This window comes from Pseudophryne corroboree, chromosome 8, assembly GCF_028390025.1.
Source record: "Pseudophryne corroboree isolate aPseCor3 chromosome 8, aPseCor3.hap2, whole genome shotgun sequence".
Lineage (NCBI taxonomy): Eukaryota > Metazoa > Chordata > Amphibia > Anura > Myobatrachidae > Pseudophryne > Pseudophryne corroboree.
The window spans coordinates 171886422-171900172 of NC_086451.1; the positions used below are offsets into that span (position 1 = coordinate 171886422).

The 13751-nt window shown below is 35.2% G+C and overlaps 1 non-coding gene across 1 annotated transcript; it reads left to right on the top strand.

Moving 5' to 3' along the window:
* The first annotated feature begins 6132 nt into the window (after window positions 1–6132).
* Window positions 6133–6206, top strand: TRNAS-ACU (transfer RNA serine (anticodon ACU)). Its single transcript has one exon. It is a non-coding gene; the product is annotated as a tRNA-Ser (tRNA).
* Window positions 6207–13751: the final 7545 nt, after the last annotated feature.

The window sequence follows — 13751 nt, forward strand, 5'->3', positions numbered from 1 at the left end:
GTTTTGATTACTTAAATTAACAAAAAAAAATGCATATAGCAAAGGATAGTTTCAATCTGCCTACCTCTGGGTTATGGGCCCAGCATGCTTCCATTGCAGTACTCTGCTGCACATGTAAGTGCAAGAGATCCTGAAGCACTCAGTCATCATGGGAAAGTACCAATGTGTTTCTTCGTTGGTTGATGGAAGAAACATCTTACAAAAACTCTCCAGATTATTGACTTTTTAAAGTTTTTCTAGGAAACGTTCTAGATGTATGCTTATTAGCCTTTGTCAGTATGTACTTTTTACAAAGTGTCTCTGTGGCGCAATCGGTTAGTGTGTCTGGCTACTAACCAAAAGGTTGGTGGTTCAATCTCACCCAGGGACGTAATTGACCTTGTTATCAGATTTTGGTGATCTTTAAGTAGACAAGTCAAAATTTCAAACCCCCTGTTATGGTGTAGGGTACCTGGCCTTCTCTGATGTAATCAGAGTTAGATTTGATTCAGTGATTTTATAAAAACAGCTAGGAAGCACAATTTAGCAGTGGGTTGCAGAGAAAAAGAAATATGCTGGCAAAAAAAATCCAATTCAGTGATTAAACAGCTCTTCATTTTCTGGCTTTATTTTTATGCTAACAAATTTGTTCTCTGAAAAGTGTCCACAAAGCCAAGTCTCTGATTAACACCTTTGTAGGGATGGTTTTTCACCTATTACTAAATTAAACTTGCTTCATTGGAAAGGCAGCAAGATGCATCCTCATTTCAATTTCTACTGAAATAATACAGGTTGACACCAGGAAACATTAACGCCACTGCATCCTTGCTGCTTTCTCATGTGGAAGTTTGTTTAATGTGAAAACAAGGTGATATCTAATTAGCACACAGGTAAGGAATTAAGAAAACCTTTATTTAAGGGTGAAGATGTTTCTCACAAAATCGTTGCCCCAATGCATCATTGAAATTCAAGCTGGAAAGATGATTTTAATATATCACTTGTACATTTTGTATTGCTCTTCTGGTGACAATGTAGTTTGTTTTTGTCAATTACCCTTTTAATAATAGGGTAAAGAAAATTAAGTGGATTTTTTAAAGAAAACTATACTGTCAATATACTATTCAAACAAATTAAAATGGTAAAAGTTATTGTACTTCAAGTAAAAATAAAAGAGCAAAAATATCAATCCCAGTTTTGATTACTTAAATTAACAAAAAAAATGCATATAGCAAAGGATAGTTTCAATCTGCCTACCTCTGGGTTATGGGCCCAGCATGCTTCCATTGCAGTACTCTGCTGCACATGTAAGTGCAAGAGATCCTGAAGCACTCACTCATCATGGGAAAGTACCAATGTGTTTCTTCATTGGTTGATGGAAGAAACATCTTACAAAAACTCTCCAGATTATTGACTTTTTAAAGTTTTTCTAGGAAACGTTCTAGATGTATGCTTATTAGACTTTGTCAGTATGTACTTTTTGCAAAGTGTCTCTGTGGCGCAATCGGTTAGTGTGTCCGGCTACTAACCAAAAGGTTGGTGGTTCAATCCCAACCAGGGACGTAATTGACCTTGTTATCAGATTTTGGTGATCTTTAAGTAGACAAGTCAAAATTTCAAACCCCCTGTTATGCTGTAGGGTACCTGGCCTTCTCTGATGTAGTTAGATTTGACTCAGTGATTTTATAAAAACAGCTAGGAAGCACAATTTAGCAGTGGGTTGCAGAGAAAAAGAAATATGCTGGCAAAAAAAATCCAATTGAGTGATTAAACAGCTCTTCATTTTCTGGCTTTATTTTTATGCTAACAAATTTGTTCTTTGAAAAGTGTCCACAAAGCCAAGTCTCTGATTAACACCTTTGTAGGGATGGTTTTTCACCTATTACTAAATTAAACTTGCTTCATTGGAAAGGCAGCAAGATGCATCCTCAATTCAATGTCTACTGAAATAATACAGGTTGACACCAGGAAACATTAACGCCACTGTATCCTTGCTGCTTTCTCATGTGGAAGTCTGTTTAATGTGAAAACAAGGTGATATCTAATTAGCACACAGGTAAGGAATTAAGAAAATCTTTATTTAAGGGTGAAGATGTTGCTCACAAAATCGTTGCCCCAATGCATCATTGAAATTCAAGCTGGAAAGATGATTTTAATATATCACTTGTACATTTTGTATTGCTCTTCTGGTGACAATGTAGTTTGTTTTTGTCAATTACCATTTTAATAATAGGGTAAAGAAAATTAAGTGGATTTTTGAAAGAAAACAATACTGTCAATATACTATTAAAACAAATTAAAATGGTAAAAGTTATTGTACTTTAAGTAAAAATAAAAGAGCAAAAATATCAATCCCAGTTTTGATTACTTAAATGAACAAAAAAAATGCATATAGCAAAGGATAGTTTCAATCTGCCTACCTCTGGGTTATGGGCCCAGCATGCTTCCATTGCAGTACTCTGCTGCACATGTAAGTGCAAGAGATCCTGAAGCACTCACTCATCATGGGAAAGTACCAATGTGTTTCTTCATTGGTTGATGGAAGAAACTTCTTACAAAAACACTCCAGATTATTGACTTTTTAAAGTTTTTCTAGGAAACGTTCTAGATGTATGCTTATTAGACTTTGTCAGTATGTACTTTTTGCAAAGTGTCTCTGTGGCGCAATCGGTTAGTGTGTCCGGCTACTAACCAAAAGGTTGGTGGTTCAATCCCAACCAGGGACGTAATTGACCTTGTTATCAGATTTTGGTGATCTTTAAGTAGACAAGTCAAAATTTCAAACCCCCTGTTATGCTGTAGGGTACCTGGCCTTCTCTGATGTAGTTAGATTTGACTCAGTGATTTTATAAAAACAGCTAGGAAGCACAATTTAGCAGTGGGTTGCAGAGAAAAAGAAATATGCTGGCAAAAAAAATCCAATTGAGTGATTAAACAGCTCTTCATTTTCTGGCTTTATTTTTATGCTAACAAATTTGTTCTTTGAAAAGTGTCCACAAAGCCAAGTCTCTGATTAACACCTTTGTAGGGATGGTTTTTCACCTATTACTAAATTAAACTTGCTTCATTGGAAAGGCAGCAAGATGCATCCTCAATTCAATGTCTACTGAAATAATACAGGTTGACACCAGGAAACATTAACGCCACTGTATCCTTGCTGCTTTCTCATGTGGAAGTCTGTTTAATGTGAAAACAAGGTGATATCTAATTAGCACACAGGTAAGGAATTAAGAAAATCTTTATTTAAGGGTGAAGATGTTGCTCACAAAATCGTTGCCCCAATGCATCATTGAAATTCAAGCTGGAAAGATGATTTTAATATATCACTTGTACATTTTGTATTGCTCTTCTGGTGACAATGTAGTTTGTTTTTGTCAATTACCATTTTAATAATAGGGTAAAGAAAATTAAGTGGATTTTTGAAAGAAAACAATACTGTCAATATACTATTAAAACAAATTAAAATGGTAAAAGTTATTGTACTTTAAGTAAAAATAAAAGAGCAAAAATATCAATCCCAGTTTTGATTACTTAAATGAACAAAAAAAATGCATATAGCAAAGGATAGTTTCAATCTGCCTACCGCTGGGTTATGGGCCCAGCATGCTTCCATTGCTGTACTCTGCTGCACATGTAAGTGCAAGAGATCCTGAAGCACTCACTCATCATGGGAAAGTACCAATGTGTTTCTTCGTTGGTTGATGGAAGAAACATTTTACAAAAACTCTCCAGATTATTGACTTTTTAAAGTTTTTCTAGGAAACGTTTTAGATGAATGCTTATTAGCCTTTGTCCGTATGTACTTTTGCAAAGTGTCTTTGTGGCGCAATCAGTTAGTGTGCACGGCTATTAACCAAAAGGTTGGTGGTTCAATCCCACCCAGGGATGTATTTGACCTTGTTATCAGATTTTGGTGATCTTTAAGTAGACAAGTCAAAATTTCAAATCCCCCTGTTCTGGTGTAGGGTACCTGGCCTTCTCTGATGTAATCAGAGTTAGATTTGATTCAGTGATTTTATAAAAACAGCTAGGAAGCACAATTTAGCAGTGGGTTGCAGAGAAAAAGAAATATGCTGGCAAAAAAAATCCAATTGAGTGATTAAACAGCTCTTAATTTTCTGGCTTTATTTTTATGCTAACAAATTTGTTCTCTGAAAAGTGTCCACAAAGCCAAGTCTCTGATTAACACCTTTGTAAGGATGGTTTTTAACCTATTACTAAATTAAACTTGCTTCATTGGAAAGGCAGCAAGATGCATCCTCATTTCAATGTCTACTGAAATAATACAGGTTGACACCAGGAAACATTAACGCCACTGCATCCTTGCTGCTTTCTCATGTGGAAGTCTGTTTAATGTGAAAACAAGGTGATATCTAATTATCACACAGGTAAGGAATTAAGAAAATCTTTATTTAAGGGTGAAAATGTTTCTCACAAAATCGTTGCCCCAATGCATCATTGAAATTCAAGCTGGAAAGATGATTTTAATATATCACTTGTACATTTTGTATTGCTCTTCTGGTGACAATGTAGTTTGTTTTTGTCAATTACCCTTTTAATAATAGGGTAAAGAAAATTAAGTGGCTTTTTTAAAGAAAACTATACTGTCAATATACTATTAAAACAAATTAAAATGGTAAAAGTTATTGTACTTTAAGTAAAAATAAAAGAGCAAAAATATCAATCCCAGTTTTGATTACTAAAATTAACAAAAAAAAATGCATATAGCAAAGGATAGTTTCAATCTGCCTACCTCTGGGTTATGGGCCCAGCATGCTTCCATTGCAGTACTCTGCTGCACATGTAAGTGCAAGAGATCCTGAAGCACTCAGTCATCATGGGAAAGTACCAATGTGTTTCTTCGTTGGTTGATGGAAGCAACATCTTACAAAAACTCTCCAGATTATTGACTTTTTAAAGTTTTTCTAGGAAACGGTCTAGATGTATGCTTATTAGCCTTTGTCAGTATGTACTTTTTGCAAAGAGTCTCTGTGGCGCAATCAGCTAGTGTGTCCGGCTACTAACCAAAAGGTTGGTGGTTCAATCCCAACCAGGGACGTAATTGACCTTGTTATCAGATTTTGGTGATCTTTAAGTAGACAAGTCAAAATTTCAAACCCCCTGTTATGGTGTAGGGTACCTGGCCTTCTCTGATGTAATCAGAGTTAGATTTGATTCATTGATTTTATAAAAACAACTAGGAAGCACAATTTAGCAGTGGGTTGCAGAGAAAAAGAAATATGCTGGCAAAAAAAAATCCAATTGAGTGATTAAACAGCTCTTCATTTTCTGGCTTTATTTTTATGCTAACAAATTTGTTCTCTGAAAAGTGTCCACAAAGCCAAGTCTCTGATTAACACCTTTGTAGGGATGGTTTTTCACCTATTACTAAATTAAACTTGCTTCATTGGAAAGGCAGCAAGATGCATCCTCATTTCAATGTCTACTGAAATAATACAGGTTGACACCAGGAAACATTAACGCCACTGCATCCTTGCTGCTTTCTCATGTAGAAGTCTGTTTAATGTGAAAACAAGGTGATATCTAATTAGCACACAGGTAAGGAATTAAGAAAATCTTTATTTAAGGGTGAAGATGTTTCTCACAAAACCGTTGCCCCAATGCATCATTGAAATTCAAGCTGGAAAGATGATTTTAATATATCACTTGTACATTTTGTATTGCTCTTCTGGTGACAATGTAGTTTGTTTTTGTCAATTACCCTTTTAATAATAGGGTAAAGAAAATTAAGTGGATTTTTTAAAGAAAACTATACTGTCAATATACTATTAAAACAAATTAAAATGGTAAAAGTTATTGTACTTTAAGTAAAAATAAAAGAGCAAAAATATCAATCCCAGTTTTGATTACTTAAATTAACAAAAAAAAATGCATACAGCAAAGGATAGTTTCAATCTGCCTACCTCTGGGTTATGGGCCCAGCATGCTTCCATTGCAGTACTCTGCTGCACATGTAAGTGCAAGAGATCCTGAAGCACTCAGTCATCATGGGAAAGTACCAATGTGTTTCTTCGTTGGTTGATGGAAGAAACATTTTACAAAAACTCTCCAGATTATTGACTTTTTAAAGTTTTTCTAGGAAACGTTCTAGATGTATGCTTATTAGCCTTTGTCAGTATGTACTTTTTACAAAGTGTCTCTGTGGCGCAATCGGTTAGTGTATCTGGCTACTAACCAAAAGGTTGGTGGTTCAATCCCACCCAGGGACGTAATTGACCTTGTTATCAGATTTTGGTGATCTTTAAGTAGACAAGTCAAAATTTCAAACCCCCTGTTATGGTGTAGGGTACCTGGCCTTCTCTGATGTAATCAGAGTTAGATTTGATTCAGTGATTTTATAAAAACAGCTAGGAAGCACAATTTAGCAGTGGGTTGCAGAGAAAAAGAAATATGCTGGCAAAAAAAATCCAATTGAGTGATTAAACAGCTCTTCATTTTCTGGCTTTATTTTTATGCTAACAAATTTGTTCTCTGAAAAGTGTCCACAAAGCCAAGTCTCTGATTAACACCTTTGTAGGGATGGTTTTTCACCTATTACTAAATTAAACTTGCTTCATTGGAAAGGCAGCAAGATGCATCCTCATTTCAATTTCTACTGAAATAATACAGGTTGACACCAGGAAACATTAACGCCACTGCATCCTTGCTGCTTTCTCATGTGGAAGTTTGTTTAATGTGAAAACAAGGTGATATCTAATTAGCACACAGGTAAGGAATTAAGAAAACCTTTATTTAAGGGTGAAGATGTTAGATGTTTCTCACAAAATCGTTGCCCCAATGCATCATTGAAATTCAAGCTGGAAAGATGATTTTAATATATCACTTGTACATTTTGTATTGCTCTTCTGGTGACAATGTAGTTTGTTTTTGTCAATTACCCTTTTAATAATAGGGTAAAGAAAATTAAGTGGATTTTTTAAAGAAAACTATACTGTCAATATACTATTCAAACAAATTAAAATGGTAAAAGTTATTGTACTTCAAGTAAAAATAAAAGAGCAAAAATATCAATCCCAGTTTTGATTACTTAAATTAACAAAAAAAATGCATATAGCAAAGGATAGTTTCAATCTGCCTACCTCTGGGTTATGGGCCCAGCATGCTTCCATTGCAGTACTCTGCTGCACATGTAAGTGCAAGAGATCCTGAAGCACTCACTCATCATGGGAAAGTACCAATGTGTTTCTTCATTGGTTGATGGAAGAAACATCTTACAAAAACTCTCCAGATTATTGACTTTTTAAAGTTTTTCTAGGAAACGTTCTAGATGTATGCTTATTAGACTTTGTCAGTATGTACTTTTTGCAAAGTGTCTCTGTGGCGCAATCGGTTAGTGTGTCCGGCTACTAACCAAAAGGTTGGTGATTCAATCCCAACCAGGGACGTAATTGACCTTGTTATCAGATTTTGGTGATCTTTAAGTAGACAAGTCAAAATTTCAAACCCCCTGTTATGCTGTAGGGTACCTGGCCTTCTCTGATGTAGTTAGATTTGATTCAGTGATTTTATAAAAACAAGAAAAAAGAACCAAAACGTGCGCAAAAGGAAGAGCCAATCAAAAATTATTTGGATTAATTATTTTTATTTTCTTATTTTTGTTTTTATTAAATATTATTTAATTGTAGTTAATACCAAATAAATTAATTATAAATATATTCCTTAGAGTGACCACAATAGGATATTGAAAATAATATTAAAATGAATAAAATAACACAATCATGAAATATATAACCATCTAGTTAATTACTCATATATGGTTAGTATTCCAGAAAACCAATAATGGATACAAATATATAGAATCCTGAAGAACACTGGCAGGCCAGCCTTAATTAATAATTAATAAATTGTGCACAAACAAAATGTATCAAAAATCAATGGAGTATACACATGGAAGATGTATTGCCTGTAGGATATCATAAAATTGCATATAAAATAAAAACTCAGAGTTCTTCCAATAACGATTTAAACTGGTAGTGGTTAGCCGTTATATATGTATCCAAAAGTCTCGTACGGCTCATTAGCTCTTAACCTCGTACGGCTGCTGATGTGAATGCTAAATGTTTGAGCAAATGAATAGAAACCAGTCCCGTCCTTTTGACCAATGTTATTGAAAAGTCTCGATAAAGGCACCTATCCTTAAGCAGCCGTTAGTATGGGCAGCCAATGCCGTAGAATTACAGTCCCGTATTTAAGATGATTAATATGAATAAATAAAATACTAAAACAAAGTCCCGAATGGCTCAAATAGCCCCTAGCCTAGTGAGGCCATAGGTGTGGGTGGCTAAAATGACGGGATAATGTATAAATAAATAAAACCCCGTCTCACTCGTAGCAATCTCACCCGTGCCAGTGAATGCAGTAGTCGTCTCACTCGTAGCAATCTCACCCGTGCCAGTGAATGCAGTAGCTGTCTCACTCGTAGCAATCTCACCCGTGCCAGTGAATGCTATAGCCGTCCGACCGGCCGGATGTTCACCGGACCTCCGCCGTTTCCAATCCACAAGCCGTTCTGTGCTGCGCTGCCTGGATGCTCCTCCGACAGCGCAGCTGGGTAATCCTTAGGCTGGGATGTAGGAGATGGAAATATCTGTGGCGGTTTAGGGCGGATTAGGGCTGTCGGTGATATCCGTTCGTCTCCAAATAGCAGAGAGATGGTGTATATCCGTGGATCACTCCAAAGCCGTTCAATCTAACGCGTTTCTCGACCGTAGGCACTGGTCGTTTCATCAGAGGAAGTGTAACTGTAATTCTACGGCATTGGCTGCCCATACTAACGGCTGCTTAAGGATAGGTGCCTTTATCGAGACTTTTCAATAACATTATTATTAATTTATTATTTTCAATATCCTATTGTGGTCACTCTAAGGAATATATTTATAATTAATTTATTTGGTATTAACTACAATTAAATAATATTTAATAAAAACAAAAATAAGAAAATAAAAATAATTAATCCAAATAATTTTTGATTGGCTCTTCCTTTTGCGCACGTTTTGGTTCTTTTTTCTTGTTATTGCTATTTTTTGGGGGTTGACAGCTTCCCCATTTTTCCATATTGTGCGGCATCAGGAAGTTCATCTAGGTTGTAAGTCACGGGCGCCTCTCTTTCTTTTCTTTTATAAAAACAGCTAGGAAGCACAATTTAGCAGTGGGTTGCAGAGAAAAAGAAATATGCTGGCAAAAAAAATCCAATTGAGTGATTAAACAGCTCTTCATTTTCTGGCTTTATTTTTATGCTAACAAATTTGTTCTTTGAAAAGTGTCCACAAAGCCAAGTCTCTGATTAACACCTTTGTAGGGATGGTTTTTCACCTATTACTAAATTAAACTTGCTTCATTGGAAAGGCAGCAAGATGCATCCTCAATTCAATGTCTACTGAAATAATACAGGTTGACACCAGGAAACATTAACGCCACTGTATCCTTGCTGCTTTCTCATGTGGAAGTCTGTTTAATGTGAAAACAAGGTGATATCTAATTAGCACACAGGTAAGGAATTAAGAAAATCTTTATTTAAGGGTGAAGATGTTTCTCACAAAATCGTTGCCCCAATGCATCATTGAAATTCAAGCTGGAAAGATGATTTTAATATATCACTTGTACATTTTGTATTGCTCTTCTGGTGACAATGTAGTTTGTTTTTGTCAATTACCATTTTAATAATAGGGTAAAGAAAATTAAGTGGATTTTTGAAAGAAAACAATACTGTCAATATACTATTAAAACAAATTAAAATGGTAAAAGTTATTGTACTTTAAGTAAAAATAAGAGCAAAAATATCAATCCCAGTTTTGATTACTTAAATGAACAAAAAAAAATGCATATAGCAAAGGATAGTTTCAATCTGCCTACCGCTGGGTTATGGGCCCAGCATGCTTCCATTGCTGTACTCTGCTGCACATGTAAGTGCAAGAGATCCTGAAGCACTCACTCATCATGGGAAAGTACCAATGTGTTTCTTCGTTGGTTGATGAAAGAAACATTTTACAAAAACTCTCCAGATTATTGACTTTTTAAAGTTTTTCTAGGAAACGTTTTAGATGAATGCTTATTAGCCTTTGTCAGTATGTACTTTGGCAAAGTGTCTTTGTGGCGCAATCAGTTAGTGTGCACGGCTATTAACCAAAAGGTTGGTGGTTCAATCCCACCCAGGGACGTAATTGACCTTGTTATCAGATTTTGGTGATCTTTAAGTAGACAAGTCAAAATTTCAAATCCCCCTGTTCTGGTGTAGGGTACCTGGCCTTCTCTGATGTAATCAGAGTTAGATTTGATTCAGTGATTTTATAAAAACAGCTAGGAAGCACAATTTAGCAGTGGGTTGCAGAGAAAAAGAAATATGCTGGCAAAAAAAATCCAATTGAGTGATTAAACAGCTCTTAATTTTCTGGCTTTATTTTTATGCTAACAAATTTGTTCTCTGAAAAGTGTCCACAAAGCCAAGTCTCTGATTAACACCTTTGTAAGGATGGTTTTTAACCTATTACTAAATTAAACTTGCTTCATTGGAAAGGCAGCAAGATGCATCCTCATTTCAATGTCTACTGAAATAATACAGGTTGACACCAGGAAACATTAACGCCACTGCATCCTTGCTGCTTTCTCATGTGGAAGTCTGTTTAATGTGAAAACAAGGTGATATCTAATTAGCACACAGGTAAGGAATTAAGAAAATCTTTATTTAAGGGTGAAAATGTTTCTCATAAAATCGTTGCCCCAATGCATCATTGAAATTCAAGCTGGAAAGATGATTTTAATATATCACTTGTACATTTTGTATTGCTCTTCTGGTGACAATGTAGTTTGTTTTTGTCAATTACCCTTTTAATAATAGGGTAAAGAAAATTAAGTGGCTTTTTTAAAGAAAACTATACTGTCAATATACTATTAAAACAAATTAAAATGGTAAAAGTTATTGTACTTTAAGTAAAAATAAAAGAGCAAAAATATCAATCCCAGTTTTGATTACTTAAATTAACAAAAAAAAATGCATATAGCAAAAGATAGTTTCAATCTGCCTACCTCTGGGTTATGGGCCCAGCATGCTTCCATTGCAGTACTCTGCTGCACATGTAAGTGCAAGAGATCCTGAAGCACTCAGTCATCATGGGAAAGTACCAATGTGTTTCTTCGTTGGTTGATGGAAGAAACATCTTACAAAAACTCTCCAGATTATTGACTTTTTAAAGTTTTTCTAGGAAACGTTCTAGATGTATGCTTATTAGCCTTTGTCAGTAAGTACTTTTTGCAAAGTGTCTCTGTAGCGCAATCAGCTAGTGTGTCCGGCTACTAACCAAAAGGTTGGTGGTTCAATCCCAACCAGGGACGTAATTGACCTTGTTATCAGATTTTGGTGATCTTTAAGTAGACAAGTCAAAATTTCAAACCCCCTGTTATGGTGTAGGGTACCTGGCCTTCTCTGATGTAATCAGAGTTAGATTTGATTCATTGATTTTATAAAAACAGCTAGGTAGCACAATTTAGCAGTGGGTTGCAGAGAAAAAGAAATATGCTGGCAAAAAAAAATCCAATTGAGTGATTAAACAGCTCTTCATTTTCTGGCTTTATTTTTATGCTAACAAATTTGTTCTCTGAAAAGTGTCCACAAAGCCAAGTCTCTGATTAACACCTTTGTAGGGATGGTTTTTCACCTATTACTAAATTAAACTTGCTTCATTGGAAAGGCAGCAAGATGCATCCTCATTTCAATGTCTACTGAAATAATACAGGTTGACACCAGGAAACATTAACGCCACTGCATCCTTGCTGCTTTCTCATGTAGAAGTCTGTTTAATGTGAAAACAAGGTGATATCTAATTAGCACACAGGTAAGGAATTAAGAAAATCTTTATTTAAGGGTGAAGATGTTTCTCACAAAATCGTTGCCCCAATGCATCATTGAAATTCAAGCTGGAAAGATGATTTTAATATATCACTTGTACATTTTGTATTGCTCTTCTGGTGACAATGTAGTTTGTTTTTGTCAATTACCCTTTTAATAATAGGGTAAAGAAAATTAAGTGGATTTTTTAAAGAAAACTATACTGTCAATATACTATTAAAACAAATTAAAATGGTAAAAGTTATTGTACTTTAAGTAAAAATAAAAGAGCAAAAATATCAATCCCAGTTTTGATTACTTAAATTAACAAAAAAAATGCATATAGCAAAGGATAGTTTCAATCTGCCTACCTCTGGGTTATGGGCCCAGCATGCTTCCATTGCAGTAATCTGCTGCACATGTAAGTGCAAGAGATCCTGAAGCACTCAGTCATCATGGGAAAGTACCAATGTGTTTCTTCGTTGGTTGATGGAAGAAACATCTTACAAAAACTTTCCAGATTATTGACTTTTTAAAGTTTTTCTAGGAAACGTTCTAGATGTATGCTTATTAGCCTTTGTCAGTATGTACTTTTTACAAAGTGTCTCTGTGGCGCAATCGGTTAGTGTGTCTGGCTACTAGCAAAAGGTTGGTGGTTCAATCCCACCCAGGGACGTAATTGACCTTGTTATCAGATTTTGGTGATCTTTAAGTAGACTAGTCAAAATTTCAAACCCCCTGTTATGATGTAGGGTACCTGGCCTTCTCTGATGTAATCAGAGTTAGATTTGATTCAGTGATTTTATAAAAACAGATAGGAAGCACAATTTAGCAGTGGGTTGCAGAGAAAAAGAAATATGCTGGCAAAAAAAATCCAATTGAGTGATTAAACAGCTCTTCATTTTCTGACTTTATTTTTATGCTAACAAATTTGTTCTCTGAAAAGTGTCCACAAAGCCAAGTCTCTGATTAACACCTTTGTAGGGATGGTTTTTCACCTATTACTAAATTAAACTTGCTTCATTGGAAAGGCAGCAAGATGCATCCTCATTTCAATTTCTACTGAAATAATACAGGTTGACACCAGGAAACATTAACGCCACTGCATCCTTGCTGCTTTCTCATGTGGAAGTTTGTTTAATGTGAAAACAAGGTGATATCTAATTAGCACACAGGTAAGGAATTAAGAAAATCTTTATTTAAGGGTGAAGATGTTTCTCACAAAATCGTTGCCCCAATGCATCATTGAAATTCAAGCTGGAAAGATGATTTTAATATATCACTTGTACATTTTGTATTGCTCTTCTGGTGACAATGTAGTTTGTTTTTGTCAATTACCCTTTTTATAATATGGTAAAGAAAATTAAGTGGATTTTTTAAAGAAAACTATACTGTCAATATACTATTCAAACAAATTAAAATGGTAAAAGTTATTGTACTTCAAGTAAAAATAAAAGAGCAAAAATATCAATCCCAGTTTTGATTACTTAAATTAACAAAAAAAATGCATATAGCAAAGGATAGTTTCAATCTGCCTACCTCTGGGTTATGGGCCCAGTATGCTTCCATTGCAGTACTCTGCTGCACATGTAAGTGCAAGAGATCCTGAAGCACTCACTCATCATGGGAAAGTACCAATGTGTTTCTTCGTTGGTTGATGGAAGAAACATTTTACAAAAACTCTCCAGATTATTGACTTTTTAAAGTTTTTCTAGGAAACGTTCTAGATGTATGCTTATTAGCCTTTGTCAGTATGTACTTTTTGGGAAGTGTCTCTGTGGCGCAATCGGTTAGTGTGTCCGGCTCCTAACCAAAAGGTTGGTGGTTCAATCCCAACCAGGGACGTAATTGACCTTGTTATTAGATTTTGGTGATCTTTAAGTAGACAAGTTAAAATTTCAAACCCCCTGTTATGGTGTAGGGTACCTGGCCT